Source organism: Rattus norvegicus, chromosome 1 (genome assembly GCF_021556685.1).
Source record: "Rattus norvegicus strain SHRSP/BbbUtx chromosome 1, alternate assembly SHRSP_T2T, whole genome shotgun sequence".
NCBI lineage: Eukaryota > Metazoa > Chordata > Mammalia > Rodentia > Muridae > Rattus > Rattus norvegicus.
Genome location: NC_141534.1, coordinates 110266431 through 110288098, shown reverse-complemented (window position 1 = coordinate 110288098; position 21668 = coordinate 110266431). Strand labels below are relative to the sequence as shown.

Genomic DNA, 21668 nt, shown 5'->3' with positions numbered 1-21668 from the left:
ACCCACAAAATGACCTTTGGGATGTCACTGTCCTTTGCCCTCTCTGTGACAAGGATAGAGCCACCAGCCAGAGACTGGGAGGCTTCCCATGTTTGCTAGTGTTGACACCAAGGCCAAGGGCAAATCGATGTCAGGCCCTGAACAAAAAGCAATTAGGTCATTCCCAAAGGTCTGATTTGACTTCAGCTGTCAGGCCTAATTACTTTTTTGTTTTAAAGGAGAATATCCAGGCTTGATGAGCGCCTCTGGTGACCGAAAGTAAAAGAAACCGCTTTTGACTGGGTAGAGCAATCTTTGGAGTTCATAGAATCTGTGCTACACAGTTAATGATTCCACTGCTCCCATCCGCAACTAATTCCTGCAATGGGATCTCCCAGATGGCATCAATGTTTATATGCACTCAAACCCAGTATTTACTTCGAGGAGTTTGTTCTAAACTAACAGAGGACTGTCTTTCACAATGGACATACTGTCCTTCTCCCCACTCTCAGGCCACGTCTTGACAGTTCCCCATGGCCACAGCTGGTGAGAAGTGTTTTAGTCTAATAGCTCCGAGCATAGCCTGGCTCTGTGTTGGTCTTCATGAATCTGATTCACCCTTCATTCTATCACTGACTTCCCGCTTTCGCCCTCTCCACTCCAGTCTAGATCTGCGTCTACCTCCTGAGGTCTTAGATTCCAGGAGTGTATTAAAACATCTGACAAATTCCATGCTTTTATCGTGGTCTCACAGTGATGACAGTGGCCCTCAGAGGGGTGGTGGCTCCCAGTGTTTAACTCATTAAAGTGACCACGGGACACCTGACTGAAACTATGCCATCTTAGAAGAGCCCACACAGCCCCCAGGAGCAGTGACTCTCTCCAGGCACCCTCCCCCTTTTATTATTTTGTTTATGTACATGAGTACACTGTAGCTGTCTTCAGACACACCAGAAGAGGGCATTGGATCCCATTACAGATGACTGTGAGCCACCATGTGGTTGCTGGGAACTGAACTCAGGACCTCTGGAAGAGCAGTCAGTGCTCTTAACCGCTGAGCCATCTCCCCAGCACCCCCTTTTTAAACCCAGGTTCTTTCTCCTTCCAGCCCACTTTGAAGGTCCTCACCAAACTGTTGTATAGTCATGAGACCACTAAGTGCTAGCACGTTGGAGGGGAAAGGAAAGTGGGGAGAGAGGAAGAGATCGATCCTGTACCCTAGCACAAGGTGTATGGAAGGTAATGGGCTCCATTTGTAAATATAGTAAGAGTTAGATTTCCAAATACTGTCTTATCCTATTACAAACAACATATTATAAGAGAAAATATTAGTCATAAAAGAAAATACTGACTGTGATGGTTCTGTTTCTGCAATGTATACATTAAAACACTTAATAGAAGTTCATGGGCCCACAAAGAAGCACTGTTATATAGACAAATATACGTAATATGTACACACACACACACACACACACACACACACACACACACTTAAAGAGAGGCTGTCATTATGTTGTCCAGTATAAACCTGAACCCCTCAAGCAAGCCTCCTGCCTCAGTCTTTAGATTAGCCGGCACCGCAGACATGCACCACCATTTCCAGTTCAAGCCACTGTCACTTTGAAACCACAATAAAAGCATGAAATTTATGGAGTATTATGATACACTTCTGTAATACAAGCATTCGGGGATGTGCAGGAGAATTTGAAACTGAAAGCCAGCCTGAGCTAAATGTTACGGCAGAGTAGTTCAGAGCAATTGCTGGTCTTCCAGAGTTCGGTTCTCAGCACCCGCATGGCAGATCACAGCTGTCACCAACTCTAGTTCCAAGAGATCCGGTGCCCTCTTCTGGTTTTGGCAGATAGAAAGAACACATGTGGTACACATGCATACATTCAGGTTAACAATCATACATACAGAATAAATCGTAAAAACCAAACAAAAATATCGTACACCCACATTCTTTCATGCTTGTTCTTTTCTATCTCACACTACTTCTTTAATAGAGTGTTTTGTCTTGCATGTGGCTGAGGAGAGAAGCTTAGGTAATTCTATCCCCATGAGAAGAGAGAAAAGGAAAAAGCTGTCTATCACTGAAGTCCTGTTGATGTAAAAATTAAAAGTGGTACAGTTAACATTTACCCTAGAAAGGGTCGTGGGATAAGGCTAAATACTTTGGTACTAGAGTAACAATGTGAAACTACAGGAAAAAATGATGGGGTGGGGGAAGTGACAGAGACAGAGAGAGACAGAGAGATTGGTTTAAGAAAAGCATTCTACAAACTCTCTTTTCAAGGATCAGGGAACACGGCTGGGTATTCATTACATCTACAGGACATTCAGTGCAGCACGTGGAAGGCTCCTCTGGCAAACCTGGCCTTACTACATTTTAATTCTGCCATCTGCTAGGATTCCTCACAGCATTTGGTTCTATGAGAAGTATGAATAAGTTATGAATGATTACAAGAAAGGCGTGCAGGCGTACTTTCTCCTTAGTTAATTTTCTTGAAGTTCTACCATCCTTCACGATCTACATTGTAGAACTACAACTTCACGATCTCATTTAATATTCCTTCATGGGGTGGGGGTAGGAGAGGGGAGAAAAAGTAGACATTGCTGTAGGGGCAACATCTTGGGCTGTCATAGGGCAGGTGGGGGGAGGGGCGTCAACGGCCGTCTAGTAGGTAGACATCAATGACGGCTCCACTATGTGCACGGCTGGCCTCTCCTGCACTTGGTAAGGGGACCACCATCCTTACTCTCTGGGAAGGACTGTCCAGTTGAACACTGACTGAGCTGAGGCAGACTCCTCAGGTTGGATGATTCATTCACAGCTTGGCTGTGCAGGTGTCAGGCACCGAGCTCGTTCTTTGGATGCCATTGATTTTAGTTAGGACCACAGGATGGGGCAAAGTGAGGTGAGAAAGCTAAGGCCAGGCTTTTGAACAAGATCACACAGGTCAGTGAGAGGGCTCAGGAAATGCACCCAGGAGGCCCTCCTTTCTTGCTTAATTAAGGGCCTGTAGCCACACACTCTTCGTCTTTGGGGCTCACGGAGCCATTCTATGCCCACTCCGATTCTCCCCAAAGCACACGAATCAGAGGAAGCGTCTGACACTTCATTCTTTCGGTGTACAGAAGGCATTAGGACACCAAGAAAACACAGGGACAACGCCCAGAAGGCCGAACCGCACTCCCAGAAAAGGTTAGATGAAAGTACCTTGAAAGGGTTCCCAATGCCCTGAACTCTGCACTGGAGGAGTTAAAAAAAAATTCCTCAAGTCACAAATGCACTCTTTAATCATGTTCTTCTGGGGCTGGAAATCACTCCTGACAAGGGGGCTGGGACCCTCACTCTTTTCATCTGCACCCCAGGAACACAGAGAGGCTGGGGAGCAGGAAGGGGTCAGGCCTGGATTCCAACCGCCCCCAGCTTCATTTGGAACGAGATCAGAAGCAGGGCCTGCTGCTTTGATCCTGGTCCTCTCGTGATTACAATGCATCTTAAGGTTTTCCTCCAGATATGGCACAGGTAAGCAACCCAAACCACCCCCCCTCCCCGTTAGGACCGGGAGCCACCACCCCGCCCCAAGCCACCCCAGTGTTCATTATGGCACAAAGATGCTCTTGTGCCCTCGCTAAAGAGGCTTCTGGCTCATGTGTGATCCAGATACCCAGTGTGAGCTGTGGATCCTGTTAACACTGGGAGGAAGAAGGGGGGAGGGAAGAGACTCCTAACAAGAAAAGTATGTAAATACGGCCAGACCTGTTCATTAGCACAGCGCGGCCAATATAAACCACTTTCCAAAATTAGCTAAGAGGAAAATAAATCTGTGCGAAGTCTGACATTCCAGTATTGCCTAAGGGGCCTGGGGACGGGTGAGGAGGCTTTTGTAATTATGGCCATAGAGATGGGTCGAGAGCTCTGGGATTGAGTTGCTCCAGCGGGCAGCCGAGCAGAGAGGCCACTGCATGTGGTCTAGAGACCTGGAAACACAAGGTGACTATTGAAGGAGGGGACAGGGAAAAGGAACAGATGCAGGCCATGATGCCCTTCCCCAGAATCCCATTGTTTGGAGCCAAACACAGCACAGACGTCATTCACCCAGAGCAGTCCTTCCTCACTGTCTGCCATCACCTTGAACTTGAACGGGTTCTCCATGGCATCTGCACTTCAGACCTGCAGGGCAACCTTCACGGCTGTGTGTGTGTGTGTGTGTGTGTGTGTGTGTGTGTGTGTGTGTGTGTGTGTGTGTGTGTGACAGTCTTTGTCTCAGTACTCACAAGACCATTCTGCAGGCCAGAATGGCCTTTTATTTGACTACTCAATCAGGGGCACATCTGTAAGTTCAAGGCCAGCTTGGTCTATATAGCTAGTTCCAGGACAGCCTGGGATAGGTAGTGAGAAACGAACAGGAAAACTTTCAGTTGTGATCAAGGTTTGACTGGGTCTCGTGCTAACAAATATGCAAACCTCTGAGGCTGTTGTCTGGCTCCTCTGTGGCTTAGACACTGATCAAATACCATCTGTTGTAGCGGTTGCCATGACAGCATCTTTCTCTGACTACCAGCATGGCTGAGTGCAAAGCACGTGAAAACGCTGAATGAAAGGGAAGACGATGGACTCCACTGGAGCTCGGTGTGCCTGGCGGGATGGCTCCCTGGCCATACCAAGTCCACACAGGCTTCCACACACTGTGGACCTTGGTACGCTCCACTCTGGAAGAGGGCAAGGAGCTAATGCACTGAAATTGCACCAGGTCATAGCCAGATTTAAAAGCAAACAAACGAACAAAAAAACTCCACAAGATGTCTAGACCCTAGGTTTGGATATGAAAGTTCATAATTTGCTTATATGTGTGCACATGCATATGAGAGAGAGAGAGAGAGAGAGAGAGAGAGAGAGAGAGAGAGAGAGAGAGAGCGCTTTATTCCTTATGGTGCAATTTGCCATTAAAAACAGCCATCGCTGGGCTGTCAGGATGGCTCAGCGGGCAAAGGTGCCTCTGCCACTGAATCTCGGTGACTTGCGTTTCAGCTCTGAATCCCACAGTGGAAGGGAAGCTGTCTTCTCTACACGTGCACTGTGGCACAGGCATACCTGCGCTGGCACACATACAGTTCTTACTGATGTGGCCCTGAGAGGGATACCTATACAGTGGGTACTCAACACTTGCTGACTGAAAGGATGAAGGGGAAAGTGTGTTAAGGCCTGAGGAAGGGACAGAGACGGGAAGAAGGAAAGCGTATACTTACGTATATAAAGTGAAAAGAAAATACCCATTTGCTTATTCACTCACTTATATGTAGAGAAACTACTGGGTACTGGGCAATGCGCTGCCAATGGTCATACAGCAGTGAAAAATAATACAACCTCTGACCTTGTAGGGCCTAGGAGTGTAATGTATATGAACAAACATTCACTCTGGTACATGTGTGAGGACGAGATGACAAACTGTTGTGGTAGTTACAAAGAAGGAGGAGGAGGCGGAGGAGGAAGAAGAGGAGGAGAAGGAAGAGTAGGAGGAGAAGGAAGATGAGGATTTGGGGAACATGACTCCTGGAAGAAGATCTAGCACAGGCAGTCTGGAAAAAATTAGCAAACAAGTGGCAACATGCCAGGCCACAGACAGGGAAGTCTTATCGCCTTTGTTGGCCAATGTGGCCCCGACAGAGATCCCTACATGGTAGATAATTTATTACTTGCTGATTGAAAGAATGACAGGAGAAGTGTGTTAAGGCCTAAGGAAGAGGCAGAGGTGGGGAGGGAGGGAAGGCAGGACCTTTCCACCTCTTGGGGAATCCTTGTCAGGACCACATCCTGCCCCATCATCAAGGCGACTGCAGCCACACTCTTCTCAGCAAGCCAGAGAATGGACTACTATGTATTGGGCATAGCTCCAGCCACAGCTTCCAGAAGAGACCAGGGATGACGGACTAGAAAAGAGACTTCTCGGGGCTGGGGATTTAGCTCAGTGGTAGAGCGCTTACCTAGGAAGTGTTAAGGCCCTGGGTTCGGTCCCCAGCTCCGGAAAAAAAAGAACTAAAAAAAAAAAAAAAAAAAAAAAAAGAAAAGAGACTTCTCGAGAAGGCACAGAAGGCAGCCTTCAACATCTGATCTCATGTAAAAGGAATGTGTCCTGTCTAAAGGTTACCCCGCTCCTCTGATAACCTGTCCTCATTTCTGTAGGGAGCAGAGGAAGATCTGAAAGTCTTGAGGAGGTGTGTATTGTTGATGTAGGAATGAACACGCTAAGGACTCAAGACCCCAGCCCCATGGGAAACTGGGAGAGCCATTCCCCATATGAGTCAGGCTTAGCAAGGCAAGGCCTTCTGTGAGTTCAAGAGCTCACTATGATCCATGTGTACCAACAGCCACTGCAGCTTTCTCCATCTGGATGTTTACAGCCGGAAACTGTTCAACCCCTTCCCTATATGCTGCATATGATAAAGCTTGGTACCACTTTATCAGTATGCACGCAGCCCCCTCAGGACCCCTGTTTTCCCATACTCGCAAGCATGCGTGTCTGTCTTTTAAAACTGCATTCTTTCGCTAGTGAGGGTTCCCAAGGACCCAAGACATGCAACACAAAGTACATGTCTGTGCCTGCTTACAAAACTGAAATAAATTAAAGAGAAGAAGAAGGGTATCAACTCAATCAAACAACAATAAAGTCAAAACAGAGAAACCCATAAACACTCTGGGGACAGGTCCTCCTAAACACTGGTCCCCTGGCCTTTCCTGCACATGCTAAGGGCACATGCCAGGTGCCTGCTCTGCCACCCTCATTTCTATTCCCTCCCACCTCTGTCACTGTGACCCCAGAGAAGCTCACACCGAGTTTTTATTTCAGAAGGAGACTTCGGAAATGAGGGATCACGTGTCCATTCTCGATCTTTTCCTAGACAGTAAAATGTTGAGAGCATCTGGGCCTGAAGTTCTGTAGATCAGCTGCTGCTTGCCTGGCTGGTCTGCTAATCCACTTTTTGGGATGGTTAATGGGTACAAAGCCATGGCCAGATGGGAGGGCTGAGTTCTGGTATTCTACCACAAAGAAGGCTGACAAGAGTAAATAAACACTATTGTACAATTAGAACAGCTAGACGTGAGAACCAGAGAGCTGTCTCTCAAGGAAACATTCATGTTCAGGATGATGGATAGTTTGTAATCAAGATGATCAACGCACCATATATAAATTCTGAAACAGTGGGCTGTAGCTCAAAGATGTACAATTGGCTGTCACAAACTTAAAACCAAGTTACTAGCTCATTCCTGTTCTGGTTGTTTTGTTTTCTTTCTTTTAAAGATCCTTTTTTAAAAAAGCTGATTAGGGGTGTGTGTGTGTGTGTGTGTGTGTGTGTGTGTGTGTGTGTGTGTGTGTGTGTGTGTGTGTGTACATGTGTGCACAGAATGTGTTTGCACGTGGGCATCTATGCCACAGCATACATGGAGAGGTCCGAGGATGTTTTGTAGAGTCAGTTCTCTCCTTCCAACTTTAAGTGAATTCTGGGGCTCAGACCCATATCTCGTGTTTACTTAGAAAGCAACCTTATCTCACTAGCCCTAGGTTTTTGAGACAAGGCCTCACTCTGTTGTCCAGGCTGACCTCAAACTCACAGCGATTTTATTTTCTCCAGCGTTGAACTATAGGCATAAACCACCATGCCCAGTCAATTTATTAACCTAAAAGAAAAGAAGTCAACCTAAGCTCTACACCGAGTCCCTGGCCACTGTCATCAGCTGTCACAGCTGCTTTAGAGCATCACAGGGTTTATCTATGGACGTGGGCTTGAGGCTGGTAAGCGTGAGAAAGTGGGAGCAGGGCTGGGTGTGGCCCCCGTTCCACGTCTGTCTGCTTTTCTTCTGGCTCAGTTGCCTTGCCCAGCTCCTTCCTGAGATTTGGCGACATGATCTACCACACCACTTACAATACTTATAACTTTAGCTTTCCAACATGCTGTCAAGAATTCCTTTAAGGGGGGACAGTGAAGGACTTTATAGGAGTTTCTCTGATGTTTCAGCAAATGGACAAGTCCACATGGGTACAAAAAAATTCTAGAGGGGGAAAAATTGAAACCAAGCATCTCAGACTCCTCCAGTGACTATCTTTTTCCATTGTGTCTCCAACAGCCTAGACTACTTCATTTTCCTAGGGTTTTCCAACTCTCCAGATTTCCCCTTGAAACGAAACAAGCCTGACAAAGGTGCTAAAGCCAGAGTGGATCCCCAGAGCTGAGCTCTGTCCCCTTTCATAGATGGTGGCACTGTAAGCAGAGGCAAGCCATTAGTGACAAGGGCCTTGAACATCGGTCTTCCTTCCTCCTGTTCCAATTACTTCCCTGTTCTCGTTAGCTTTTCTGTTGCTGTGACTCAACACTAGCCAAGGGTAACTTGGGGAAGAAGGGATTTATTTAGCTTACAGGTTAACAGTCCATCATGAAGGGCTAGATGCTAACACAGGAGCTCAAGTTGGGAACTGAGGCAGGCTGCAAGCTTCATTCAGTGCATGGATGCTTCCTCTGGCTGGCTCAGCTGATTCTCTTATCCATCCCAGGTCCACTTGCTAAAAAATAGCACCACCCACAGTGGGCTGGGCTCTCGAACCATCACTTAGCAGTTAAAAAAAAAATGCCTCACAGGCAGAGACCACAGGCCAGTGTAGTCTATTCAATCTTTCAGGTTCCCTCTCTCTAGGTTTATGTCAAGTTGACAGTTGAAGCGAACTATCATACTAGCATTCCCAAAAGGCAAGAACTCCAAGTGAGGAACAGAAGACAAACAGAAAAGTGACAAGGGCCAAAGGGCTGCCCTGGAGAGCCAAACAGGAGACAGAGAGGGGTCCTCAAAGGGACAGACTGTCAGTTGTTGAGGCAAGCAAGTCCCTGGGGACCAAAGACACAGCAGGGGCAGTGGTAGACTAAAGTGCCAATTAAGTCAATGATGGGCATCATATACAATGTGAACGGATGCCATTGTTTGGATCTGAAATGTACTAAAGACTTCACACTCCCAACCTGGAGCTATTAGCAGGAGGACCTCCATGGTCAGGTGGCCTAGTGGGTGGTCTCGTCATTGGAGGGATGATCTTAAAGGGCCACACACTGCTCTTTCCTGTATCTTTTCCACTTTCTGGTCGTCTTGACAGGAGGGGAGCTTTACTCTGCGCCTGTCTTCCCTGACATGCTGTGTTGCCACCGTGCTGTAGATCCAGATGCCACAGGACGTATGAGAGGTGCAGCGAACCTCCAAACGAGGGGCCCAAATGAAACCGTGCTCTTTCTAAGCTGACCACCTCAGGAATTTGTTACAGTAATGGCAAAGCTAACTCAGTAAAGCAAAGCAAATTTACACTAAAAAAAAATAAGTATTTTGCAGAAATTTTTACTTTTACTCAGACAGAAGGAACAAGCACAGGCAGAAATTTTAACTAGAAAAGCATGACTTCCAAATTCTTCCAAATGCAAGGAAGCACAGGAGAGCTGGATGGCTTGCAGAAGAATCTTGTCTGGGAAGTAACTAGGACTCAAAGGTCTCACACGCTCCTTTAAAAACACTAGCTAAACACCCACTCTCTTCCTGGCCCTAGCCTGTATGCAGACAGCACAGTGACAGACAGAACAATACTGTTCATCCCTCAAGGAACAGCCAGCCTATTGGGCATGCTCTGGCTTCAAGTAAACAGCCACACCATAAACTCACAGACATGGCAGTGTTAACGTCCAACTTACACACTTAGAGCCAGTCAGAGGCTCGTGCTATTCTTGTATCTTTGTATGTTTATAATCCTACACCTCAGGCCACCGTGATGCCAAACAGAAGTCACATGTAAATTTTATTCAGCTGGACGTATAGCTGAAGGGTTAGATTTGAATTATATACCATCGCTGATTGGTAGTCCCAGTATATAGTTAGGAATTTTGCAAGTCAGATGCAAGATACCTCATACCAAGTAATTGGATCTGACTAGTACTTCTAAACTATGAGTAAGGCTGCATGCCATTTGGTCAGAAACTGTGAGAACAAGGATAATTTAAATAGCATTAATAATTGAAATAGTTCTTAACTCTGCTTACTGGAGAGCCAGCGTGTCAGAGACATGTGGTGGTCACTGAGTGAGGAAAATATACTGGACATGGGATATCTGCATTGCAGGATACCCATGAAGTCCCCAAGGCTACATGGTCCCCAGTGCACCTGTGCGGAAACAGTGACAACACTTGGCTTCTCATAGAATGCTAATCTCTGTTTCTATTTATACCTTTGTGCAAACATTCAGTTGAACCAAAGAAAACTTCCACTTACTATCTTAAAAAAGTTTGTCAAAAAACCAAAAATATGAATATTGACCATTTCCTGTGTTGTCAACCTACTTGTCAATGTACTAAGAAGATAGCACCCAATCACGCCCCATGTCCACTCCAAAGACGAGGACTAACTGCTGGATGATCATGAAAACAGTCTACTGTACACCAACTAAACAGAGCAAATGATAATCTGAAAATCAGAGCTGATCCCAAAAGTCCTTCTCAAAAGAGTCTACATAAGGAGAGTTACACAAAAAGACAGGGGATGGGAAGTTAACTCAGTTGCCAAAGGGTTTGCTTTGTAAGCGTGAAGACCTGAGTTCGATCCCAGAACTGTGTGTGGTTTGCCCTTGAAATCTAAGCACTCAAGAGGTAGTGACAAGGGACCCCTGGGGTGTGCCCATCAGCCAGCTCTATGGTCCAGAGGAAACTCCAATTCTCCAAACTCTAAAAGGCAGTCCAAATACCCAGAAATTAGCACAACCTGGACTACAGGGAGATTTCTTGTAACCAGAATAAAAGCCAGAAATTCTCAGGTTCCCTTCTACCAAAAGGAGTTATTCCCCTTACCTGGAAGGGGAACACATTGATCCCTCAGTATCGCATTTCAAAGTCCATGCTAGCACCCTAGCCCTTCTCAAAGCCTCTCTTACCTGAAACTCCCCTAGCTCACAGGATGTCCTCCCAGCTACCCATTCTCCTTATAACCCTACTGTGCTCACTATGCGCTCTCTCTCTTCTCTCTCTCTCTCCCTCTGTGTCCCTCTCTCTCTCTCTCTCTCCCTCTCCCTCCCTCCCTCTCAGTATGTGCTCTCTCTATTCTCTCTCTCTTTCTTCTCTCTCTCTCTCCCTCCCTCCCTCTCAGTATGTGCTCTCTCTATTCTCTATTCTCTCTCTTTCTCTCTCTCTCTCTTTCTCTCTCTCTCTCTGTCCCTCTCTCTCTCCCTCTCCCTCCCTCCCTCTCAGTATGTGCTCTCTCTATTCTCCATCCCCTGATGTTCTCCCATTTCTCACAGAAAGCCCTGCTCATGTCCATGTCCAGTCTGCAGGCCATGTTCAGTTTACTTCTTTTCCTCTTTGCTCTAGACTTTTCCAGATGCCTCTGGATGTTCTCATATTTTGACAATAAAAACCTTCTTCACCATACCATGGGATGGCCATGTCCTCAGATCATAAGAGATACTATGTACGAAAACAAAGTGGAAAGCACCAGAAGAACAGCACCCAAGATAGTCCTGGCCTCCACACATACAACATATACACAGAGAGACACATACACACGTGCGCGCGCACACACACACACACACACACACACACACACACACACACACCAGTACATGTTCCTTGTGCCCCCATACACAAAAGCACCAGAGGAATAACACCCAAGATGGTCCTGACTTCCATATGTACACACACACACACACACACACACACACACACACACACACACACACACACACTGAAGAACTTCTACTTTCCTTATGCAATCACTTTCTCATGAAAGGCTCTCCTCCAAGTTGTCCCATCATAGACTCTACTCACAGGTGAACCCTGATGACCTTGAATCACAAGCCAAGATGAGGCTCTTGCCTTTAGATTCCTCCAGGAGGAGGTAACACAGAGATGAGATTTTGGTTGGCTGTGCTACACAATCCAACTCTATGCTGCTGTCATAATGTCACTACGTCCACTCCAGCATGGGGAACTCTCTCATCTGAGAGAACGATTCAGGAGAAAATGTCAACTCACCTCAAGCATGTAGCCAATGGTAATCTCCACTCTAAGAAAGACGGAATGGAGGGCAGAGGATTTGAAGTGATCAGAGTTAGCATCTGGTCATCATGATCGGGGGCTGTCTTGTCTCTTGACAACCTTTGAGTGAGGTAGATAATGTTGCTATTGCCTCCCAGATGGGGAGACAGACACTGAGTGTGTCTCTCTAAACTGCGGCTGTTGAAGAGAAGTGTTCTGTAAACCGCACTTCCCTGTGCAAACGCAGGGTCAGAGCAATCGAACAGCAAGCGCTTCTCCAAGCTGGGCCCTGAGTCACTTTCTCTGTCTGTGTTTTGAGCAATGTGAGAAGGCAGCAGCCAGCAGGGCTCTCCCATCCAGGCCAAATCCAACCTGAACCCTGAAAGGATACTTCACAGGGGAATGTAGCTTCCTTCTAGAAGGCTCTCAAGTTCATTCACAGTATTTTAACCCTTCTAAAGCAGAAACATTTTAAATCCCTGAAAAAAAAATATTAGCCCTTGTGGCAGTTAAATGAGAAATGTCCCACAGCAGGCTCATCATGCACACGAACACTGGGCTCCAGTTAGTGTTGCTGATGGGGAGTTTATGGAGGGGGAGCCTTACTGTAGGAGGTATGTCATTGGGGGTGGACTTTGGGGTTTTGTAGCTTAGCCCCATTTCTTGTTCTCTTTTGTGGGGATGAAATGTGATCTCTCTGTCAGGCGAGCCTCCTGCCCCGTTGCCATGGCTTCCCCACCAAGCCCTCTCTTCCCATAGCTGCTGTGGCTCAGGCCCTTTGTCACAGCAAAAGAAAAATGAACTCATACAAATCAAAACTCCCAAATCAAAATGCTTCCCAAACAAGAATCTTTCAAACGCCTACAGGGCCAGGCACAGGATTCCTTAAGGCGTTCGCAATACTTGCAAGGATATAATACTATAGGAGTCAGAATGTGTGCCAGGAGAAAAACAGGTAAGAAATAGGAGAGGCTGGGTGCCAGAGGACACGGAGAGCACTGTAGCTCAGTAGCAGAACGCTGGCCTAGCACAGTGCTAGAAAAAAGAAAGCTAGGTAGGGATGGTGGCAGTTGCACATTCAGGCCATGCCTGCCCAGTTTTAGCCAGTTTTAGCCATGAAGAGCTAACTCATTGTTATCCAATCATCTTTCTGCCAAAGCAGAAAAATCAACTTTTATCATTCTCACTTAACTGAGAACATCAGGAGGGTTCTGTTGTTGTTGTTGTGTTGTTTAAAGCTCTACTGCCCTTGCCCCTGAGACTTGCAGGCCAGCATCCTCCACCTCTGCTCAAGTGAGCACAGGGGCTCGAAGTCCTCGTGTACACACACACAGGCTGCATACCTTCAAGTGCAAACAGGCATCCCTCACTAAGTTCTGTTTCATGGAGATATAAAAAGAAAATTTAAAAAAAAATTTAAAACCACACATACAGAAAGCTGTGCTTTGATGCGGGGCGAACATAAGAACTCCATGAGGACATGTGCAGGGAGGTGGGCCCAAGTACGGGGCCCAGATGGCTTTTATACAAACCATAATCCAAATGGTTATAAATCATCATCGGGTTTCTCATTCTGCTCAGGAAGGTCTGAGGCATGCTGCACACCCACCCCACTCCCACACCACCATCCTGGCATACGCCAAGTGTCTCGGCCTCACTGAGCACCAAGTTACCAGTGACCACTCCCGACGCCTCAGGCCTGGCAGAGGTGTGAGAGGTATCCCGTTTAGATTTCCACTGAGCATTTACCAATTACCAGGGATAAGACTTCTGCGAAGCCACTCACGTCTGGGGCTGGGGTGAAGGGGATACAGCGAGCCAAAAGAGAAGAAAACTTTCCGTTTCTATTACAAAACCTTGTTACTATCATACAGTACAGGGGGCCAGTCAGATGGATAAGCAGGTAGAGGGGACTACTGCCAGCCCTGGAAACCCTGACCCGAGTTTGATTCCGGGAATCTACCCAGTGAAAGGAAAGAATTGCCTTCTGAAAGTTTGTCCTCTGAGTCCATACATGCATCATGTTAAACACACACACACACACACACACACACACACACACACACACACACACACACACACATGCACACCCCACAAAAAGAAATAAATAAGCATGAAAGAAAAAAAAACCAAACGGCATGTAAAATTTGCTCAAATGTCTAATGAATTACAAGAAAGACATGCATTAGGACCCCAGACTAGATCCACAGAGCAAATGAAGGGTACCAGAGACGAAGGGACTGGGACTGGTAGGAAATTCACTTCCATGAGAATGCAGCCCGGACAGGTACAAGTCAGACCCCCTCAGCTTAGACCATATAATGTCCTTAGAGACTATTCAAATGTGCCCTAAGTGAGCGCCACAATAGGTACTGTGCTAGACTTCAGCAGACTTTTTGGAGATACTCTCAACTTAAAACATTTTGAGGGGTTGGGGATTTAGCTCAGTGGTAGAGCGCTTGCCTAGCAAGCGCAAGGCCCTGGGTTCGGTCCCCAGCTCCGAAAAAAAAGAAAAAAAAATACATTTTGAACTCCCTGATGAATAGATATTGCACTTAAAAGCATATTTGAACAAATACATCCCAAAGAATTTTCATTTTCTTAAAATATTTTTTGAGACAGACTTGCTCTTCAATCTGGCTTCTGACTCACGGCAATCCTCCCGCCTCCACCTTCTGAGGTCCTGAGATTACACATATATGCCTCTATGCCCAGCTGAGGATTTTCCCTTGACTCTAAGACAACGCCAAGCAAGTGGGCTGTGAGATTGGCAGCTTGAGTATCTCGTGGGAGTTTGTAAAGGTGGGTCAACCCTCCCCCTCCTCTTGGACCCCTGGGGTTAAAAGCTGCAACGTCAGTTCTAGAATATTCCATTTAGCAAGTTCACTGAAGTTTGGGAAACCTTGCTTAAGAGGCTTTGCCAAACCAAATAGCTTGCTTACTTTGGTGTCTTTTCATATACCTACATGGTGTGAGCCTGGAGGGTGGTACGCCATGACTTGTGGGTTCCAGACCAGACTGGCTAAATGATGAGCATTTGCCTCAAACCACCACCACCACCACCACCACCACCACCACCACCACCACCACCACCACCACCACCACCACCAAGTGAAACTGTAAAACTGTAAGAGAAGACAGAGACTGGGAGAATCCTTGGCCTAGAACGACTAGAAAACATCTTCAGGTACTTAAAAGAATTACACTTATTAAACTCTGACACACAGCCTTGCCTCTGCCTCCGAGGATCCCCCAGTGATCAGATAACTCTTAATGGTTTAAGTCTTCCCTCTGAGAAACAAGAGCTAAACATGGTTAACCTGGCTAGCCCAATGGAAAGACATGAAAGACGCGTTACTTCTACAACAGACCTTTGGCCTTATTTATTAACACATAAAATATGACTAGTCTCTCATAAAAATGGCTTATCCCCTGTGTCAATTACAAGACAAACATACATGAGTCGGGGAGCATGACCCACACCTGGGTTTACATTTGCAGAAGCACTGAGCCTCTGTTTATGCCTCTCTGTAAGGGATGGCAGGACACTGTGATTTCCACCCTTCAGTGTCGCAGACGGCTCCTGTCCTTCTTAGACCACTGTCCAAATACAGTGACTGATAATAATAATAAAGGCATTGGCTAGAGCCAGGTTTTCAGCGTACGAGCCTCAGGGTACCATTCATCAGAGCTGGGTGACCTCACACAAGTTACTCAACTGCTGTCTGCCTCCGTCTCCTTCACTATGAAATGGAACTAATCATGTCTGCCTCCCTAGGATATACAGAGACCAAGTCAGTTAATACAGAGCGTCTGTCTATGATAGCATTCAGCACACAGTGGGCACACGTTGGGTTTCCTGTACACTACTGTATGAAAACAGTTGAAGAATACTAGGAACAACAGCTCTGAGGAGGGAGGAAAGAATGCTCTATCGTGACCCTCCACCCTGCAGAGCCCAGCATCCCAATTCTTCATTAAACTTAATGGAATGAGTAAAATACACATCTTATCCCGATAGTTGTCAGGAGACTACAATGAACCACAGCGTCCGGAGCACTCGGAAGGAGGCTCGTCTCAGAACACTGGCTTGTCATCCTTGGCATCTCAGTATCTGCTCTCTGGTAGCATCCAAAGGGGATGCCTCGGCACGCGTACTTCAAACAACAACCAAAGAGCGCTGAAAACTAGACATGGGGCCTAGCAAGTGGCATTTCCCAGTCAAGTCCTCTAGGTCAGTCCAGGAAGAATTAAGGCAAGGAAAGAGGTTTATTAACAGTGCTACATTTCCCTGAACTCCCGAGAAGAGCAACAATATGTATCAAGGAGTAAGACCTGGACTCGCGCATCCTTCCTCATACACCCTGAGGTGTCCAGTAGCGGAGCTAATGGGGACAGTGAAAGGATCCTGAAGGCCCTTCGAGTGTATCCTTGAGAGTGACACTAGGAATGGAGAGCCACGAGTAGTTTTCAATAGACCTGAGTTCAGTTCCAAGCACCCAAGTCAGATAGCTCACAGCTACAAGAACCTTAACAAAAAAAATAAAATAAAATAAGCCAGAGGCCTGAGGAAGAGAGGCAGAAATGAAGACCGCCATCACCTTTAAACATAACAGTCAAACCCAACCGGGATGGTGGAGTGGCCACACTGGGTGGGAAGCCGTGGGTGCTTCCTGCTGCTTCCTATTTGGCTATAAACTCCAAGTGGCCTCTGAGCGTTCCCTCATTCCTTCTGTAACATTTGTGTGCCTTTAGGGCCACGTAAAAATAGACCCAGAAGCCTCAATGCCGAGGCTTCTCAGCTGCCCAAGGATCTCAGACACTCCTAAGGCATGCGGCCGGCTTGCTGGCAGCTGCTGTTAGGGTTCCCGGTCACTGCGCCTAGAAATTTGATCTGGTTGCAGATGTCCCTCTCCTGGCTCTGTGGAGAATGAGGCTGAGCGATCTGGCGCCCAGAGGCATCTCAGCTAAGGGGCCACCTGCCCGTGGCAGCGCGTGAGTTCTCTCTCAGTGATAGGTTACCTCAGGCCTTTCCCGGGGAAACACTCAGACCCTTCCCTTCCTGCTAACTCCTAGCAAAGCCAGATGCTCCAGTCTCCAAGGTCAATACACAAGGACTAGTGAGGAGGAAGGCACTTTTTTTTTAAATTGTGTTTCTCCTGCATCGTGTCAGTGAAGACCCCCAAACGCTTCCTCCTCCTAGGTGAATAACCCGTTCCCAATCCTCAGTTTTCTTATGCAGAGTAGATTTAGAAAGATCATTTCTTCATCTTAAAGCAATGGTGAACCCTAATAATTGTCAGCTTACTGGGATTTAGCATCACCAAGGAAACAAGGGCATCTCTGTGTGGGAGCTTCTACAGTGGTTTGAATGATATAAGACTCACCTTGACATGGGTGGTGCTGTGACATGACCCGGGGTCCCAGACTGAATAAAAAGGAGGTGGAGAGTTGAGCGCCAGCATTCGTCTCTCTCTGCTTCCTGAACTCAGGAATGTGAGCGGCTGCCTGGAGCTCCTGCCTCTGCACCTTCCCCACCATGATGGCCTGGACCTTCAAACTGCAAGTCAGATAAGTCCTCCTTCCTAGTTGCTTTTCTCAGGTATGTGTCATCGAAATGAGGAAAACGACAAATGCAACCGTGCCGAGAACTGCGCACAACTAAGTGAGCTCCTGGCACGTGGCATCAGGAAATCTGATGGTTGATCAGCGAGGTCTTTCTCTCTCTCACGTTTCCAGAGAAGGAAGTAATTTCTAAAACTATGCGGATTATCAGGGCCACTCTGTTAAAAAGGAACTGGTCCAGGGGTGGCCGATGGATGAGGCTGGACACTCTGCTGGATGTGTTTCTGTGACAGCTTGTCTACTTGGACGCTCACCTGCAGATCTAACCACACTGAGCGGTAACCACGCCCAGCACACAGAGCATCTTGTGGAAACACAGAGCAGGGCTTTGAAGCAGGGATGGTAACAGGACATGGCTCTCAGAGCTTCAGCAATATACCCCAGGATACAGCTGGTGACCTCAAGATGCATGAGCGTTGCAACCTCAGGGGCGGAAGGAAAAAGAAGCCCTGATCCAGTCAGAGTGGAGGAGGAGTGGCAGAGCAGGCACCCGCTGCCTTGGCCTGGTGCTGCCTTTCCCCTCTTTCGGTTTCATCACTGTGTCACCCCAGGTGCTGACCCTGGGAAAGGTTGGCCAGGGCAAGCCTGCCCTAAGCTGCCCACTCCTCTGGTAGCAGCAAGCTCAGCTCTTACGACTTGTGAATGGAGGCTCTGCACAGACCACCGTGGTGGGGGCTTTTTCCCTTGGAAGTTTGTAAAGTCCTGCCATCCCCTTGTCTGTACTCAAGTGCAGACTATGATTTGGGAACCTGGATATTATTAGCATTTTCTACAGGGCAGGGTCAGGAGCAGGGGGATGCTCTGAGAAGAGGGAGGGGTGTTGGGTTAGCCTGAGGTTTCTGGAGCCCTAAGGGACACTGGACAACAGCTGGGAGCAACAATCTGCTAACCTGTATGCAAAACCTGGGATGTTACCATTTGAGAGAGGGAGAGATTGGCGGTTTTCCTCTAATTTCTCAAGTGTTCTCCATCCTTAAAGAGATGAACCACTAAATGATGGCATCAGCATCAGCATCAGCATCAGCATCATCACCATGGAAACCACCAATGATGCAAGGGGAAGGAGGGAACAAGTTCCCCTGAAGGCTGTAAAGAGTGGACTAAGGGTGTTTACCCACCACTCTAACAGCACCTGCAGCAAACACTGTCCACCTAAGTGTATTTGCCATTTTAATTATTATCGACTACTGTAGTTAGAATTCTGGTTTCCGGTTTTTTTTTTAAAACACAGAAATATTATGGGAATATGTTTTTGTTTTAATCCCAGGTATAGGATACGGGGCTGCTTCAGTTTGCCCACAGCAGGAGACTATGATTTGCCTCGTGCTCTAGCAGGGGTGTGGGGTTGCCAGCTGCAGATAGTCTATGCGAGTGTGTGACGGTTGGGATTCTGGAAACTTTCCAGAGGCTATATAAATGCTCGGGCCCCAATAGAAGGGGCCGATGGGCCGGATGGTGGTTAGGCGCTGCCGGTTGTGGTTTGTCAAGTAGTCGGTTGTGTGCGAAGAGACGAAAAGAAGAAATTAGATATCCTGATGGCAAAGTTTAAACTTGCTCCAAGGAATCTGACACCCCTAATCAGCAGGAGGTAGTCTAATGATAGCCGCCCCTTTCCCCTCTGTCCTTTTCTCTCTCCTACCCAGTGTTAGGGGGTTGAAATGGTGGAAGAAAAAGAGTAGAGAAGGCAGAAGAAAGAAGAACCCACAAAGTAGCCAAAAATCAAGCTACAAAGTATCACTGCTGTTTTCATTGCCTCATTAGTTCACACACACACACACACACACACACACACACACACACACACACACACACACACACAAACACACACACACAATTTATGTGAGTTATTATCATTCCCACTTCATAGGACAGGAAACTCAAGGCTTCAAAGATTAAACAATTAGTTCCAGGCCTCAGAGCTGAAGCAAGGAGCTTGCAAACCCAGGCAGGCTTCAGTCTAGATGTCACAGAGGAAAAGAAAAGATTCCCAGAGAGACCAGTAGGCTGCTGGAATGGAGGCCTAGCTGAAGGGAATAGCAGGTCTAAGTCCCCTTTCTAAAGAGGCCCAGCTCTATGTCTCCCGTAAAGGACGACAGAAAGCCAAGTTGCTTAAAATAATGATTAAAAGAGAAAACCACTGCCTGCCACTGGCTAGTCCAAGGCTCTCTACAGGGAACAAAGCCTTTGAGGTCTCATGGGGCATTGAGTTCTAGGCGACAAGGAGAGACCCAGTGGCCGCTCAGCGCCCTCTGGCTGAGCTCCAAGCAATGTTTTCCCTTCCAAACTAACACTCAATTCTGCTGAACAAAATCGTTTGAAAACCAAAGAGATGACCCCTTGGTTGCCAGGGCAACATCACACAGACAAAATATTTCTACCAGCTTTGACGCACACACAAACTTACTAAAGGGTCAGTGGGATATGTTTGTGGTAGGAGGGTAGGGGATGGGGAGGGGTGAGGAACGATACTTCTCGAGCTCTAGGTCCAAGGATTTGACCCTAAAAGATTCAAAGTCAGAGAGAAATAGGCTAAACAGACTTCATAAGAACAAGACGAAGTCAGGCTTGCTCTGGATACGTAAATCCCTCATTTTTATCAACACTATCAAGTTTGTTTTCTGAAGAGCTGGACACCGAGGGTCACGGATGCTAGAAAATGGGCATGAGACTGGAGTCTTGGGGACAGTACTGAACAACCTGCCACTTAGGTTTCTACCTGCAAAGGACAGTGCCACACCAACCACAGCCAATCAGAAGGACTGACTATCCCGTCACAGAAGGACTTAGAACCAAACACCATCCAGGTACATGTTAATGCTGACAGGAGAAAGCAACAGTCCTTTACAGCTGGGTAGGGTTTGCTGTTCCTAGACCCCATGACTGAACTGCCATCAAAGCTGACAGCCTTGGATCTTTTCCTTCAGAAAGTTTTGCTCTGGGACTGACCCCAGAAGCAGCAATCTAGGGGATAGAAAAAGAAGCAGGCTTATCCCGGGTCTAAACACTCCTCCATGTCTATGAGTTCTGCCATACCTTGGGCTCTTCCAAGCCCTGCCTTTCACCATGGGAACAAGAGGGTGAGGGCGAACATTTCAGGGCAGCCAGAAGAGGCCTCCTTCAACTGCAGCCTTCTAAGATCCGTGCCTCAGAAATGGTCTTTCTGGGGAAAGATGGGCTCTGGAGTCCTAGCGTTCTACCTCTCCTCTGGTCTCCTGCACACACATGTACCTGACTGTCCTGTGGGGAGTGAGCCTTCCTTGCTGCTTGCTATTCACCTCGCCTTGCTCAGGGCTTGGCACCAGGAGACATTCTGTGACTGTTTGCTGACTGGCAGGCCAATAGGATGCAATGTCATGTCTCTCATGCCCCATGGCACTCCCCCTGGAATTCCAGCCCATTTTCCAGTGTCTGTCCTTACTTCTCTGTGCTTTAAAAAGAGAGTGGGACTCCAAGTGGGGTCTGGTGTGGCTAAAGGAGAAACTAGAGCTCCTGGCCAGCCAGTGGGCAGGGCACTGGGGGTGGAGGAAACGGTGCCGTGCTTTAAGTGCTTGTTCCTCCTGTGGAGCTCACCGGCCAGCTGGTGAATCAGCCCCTTTGCTTGCAACAGACGCTTTCCTTCCGTCGCATTACTAAAGGCTCTTGGTAGATACTCCTTTTCTAGATTTTGGGAGAATTGCTCACCCACCCTGTAGAATATCTTTTGCAGGGTCTCATCTCACCGTGTGTTATCTTCCCTTTACCAAAACGATGCTCTCCTTCAAACAGCAGCAAAGGGTCATCACTGATCACCCTAAATGGAGCCCAACAGGGAGATTAACTTCTTAGGAGGCTATAGATGCTGGCCGGCACTCTCTCGAACTGTACTCTGACTGGAGCACAGACACTGTTTCACTCTGTGGGTGTTTACATGCACATACATGCATGCACGTGTGTATAGGCACACATATTCAGTCGGTCAAAGCAACATCCCACTTTCTATAAGAGCTGGTGGCACTGCCGCATGCAGT

The 21668-nt window shown here is 47.3% G+C and overlaps 1 protein-coding gene across 20 annotated transcripts in view; it reads right to left on the bottom strand.

The window, feature by feature from the left end:
• The window catches only part of Nav2 (neuron navigator 2), a 658517-nt gene that overhangs the window by 210807 nt on the left and 426042 nt on the right, over positions 1 to 21668 (bottom strand). The window lies entirely within an intron of this gene.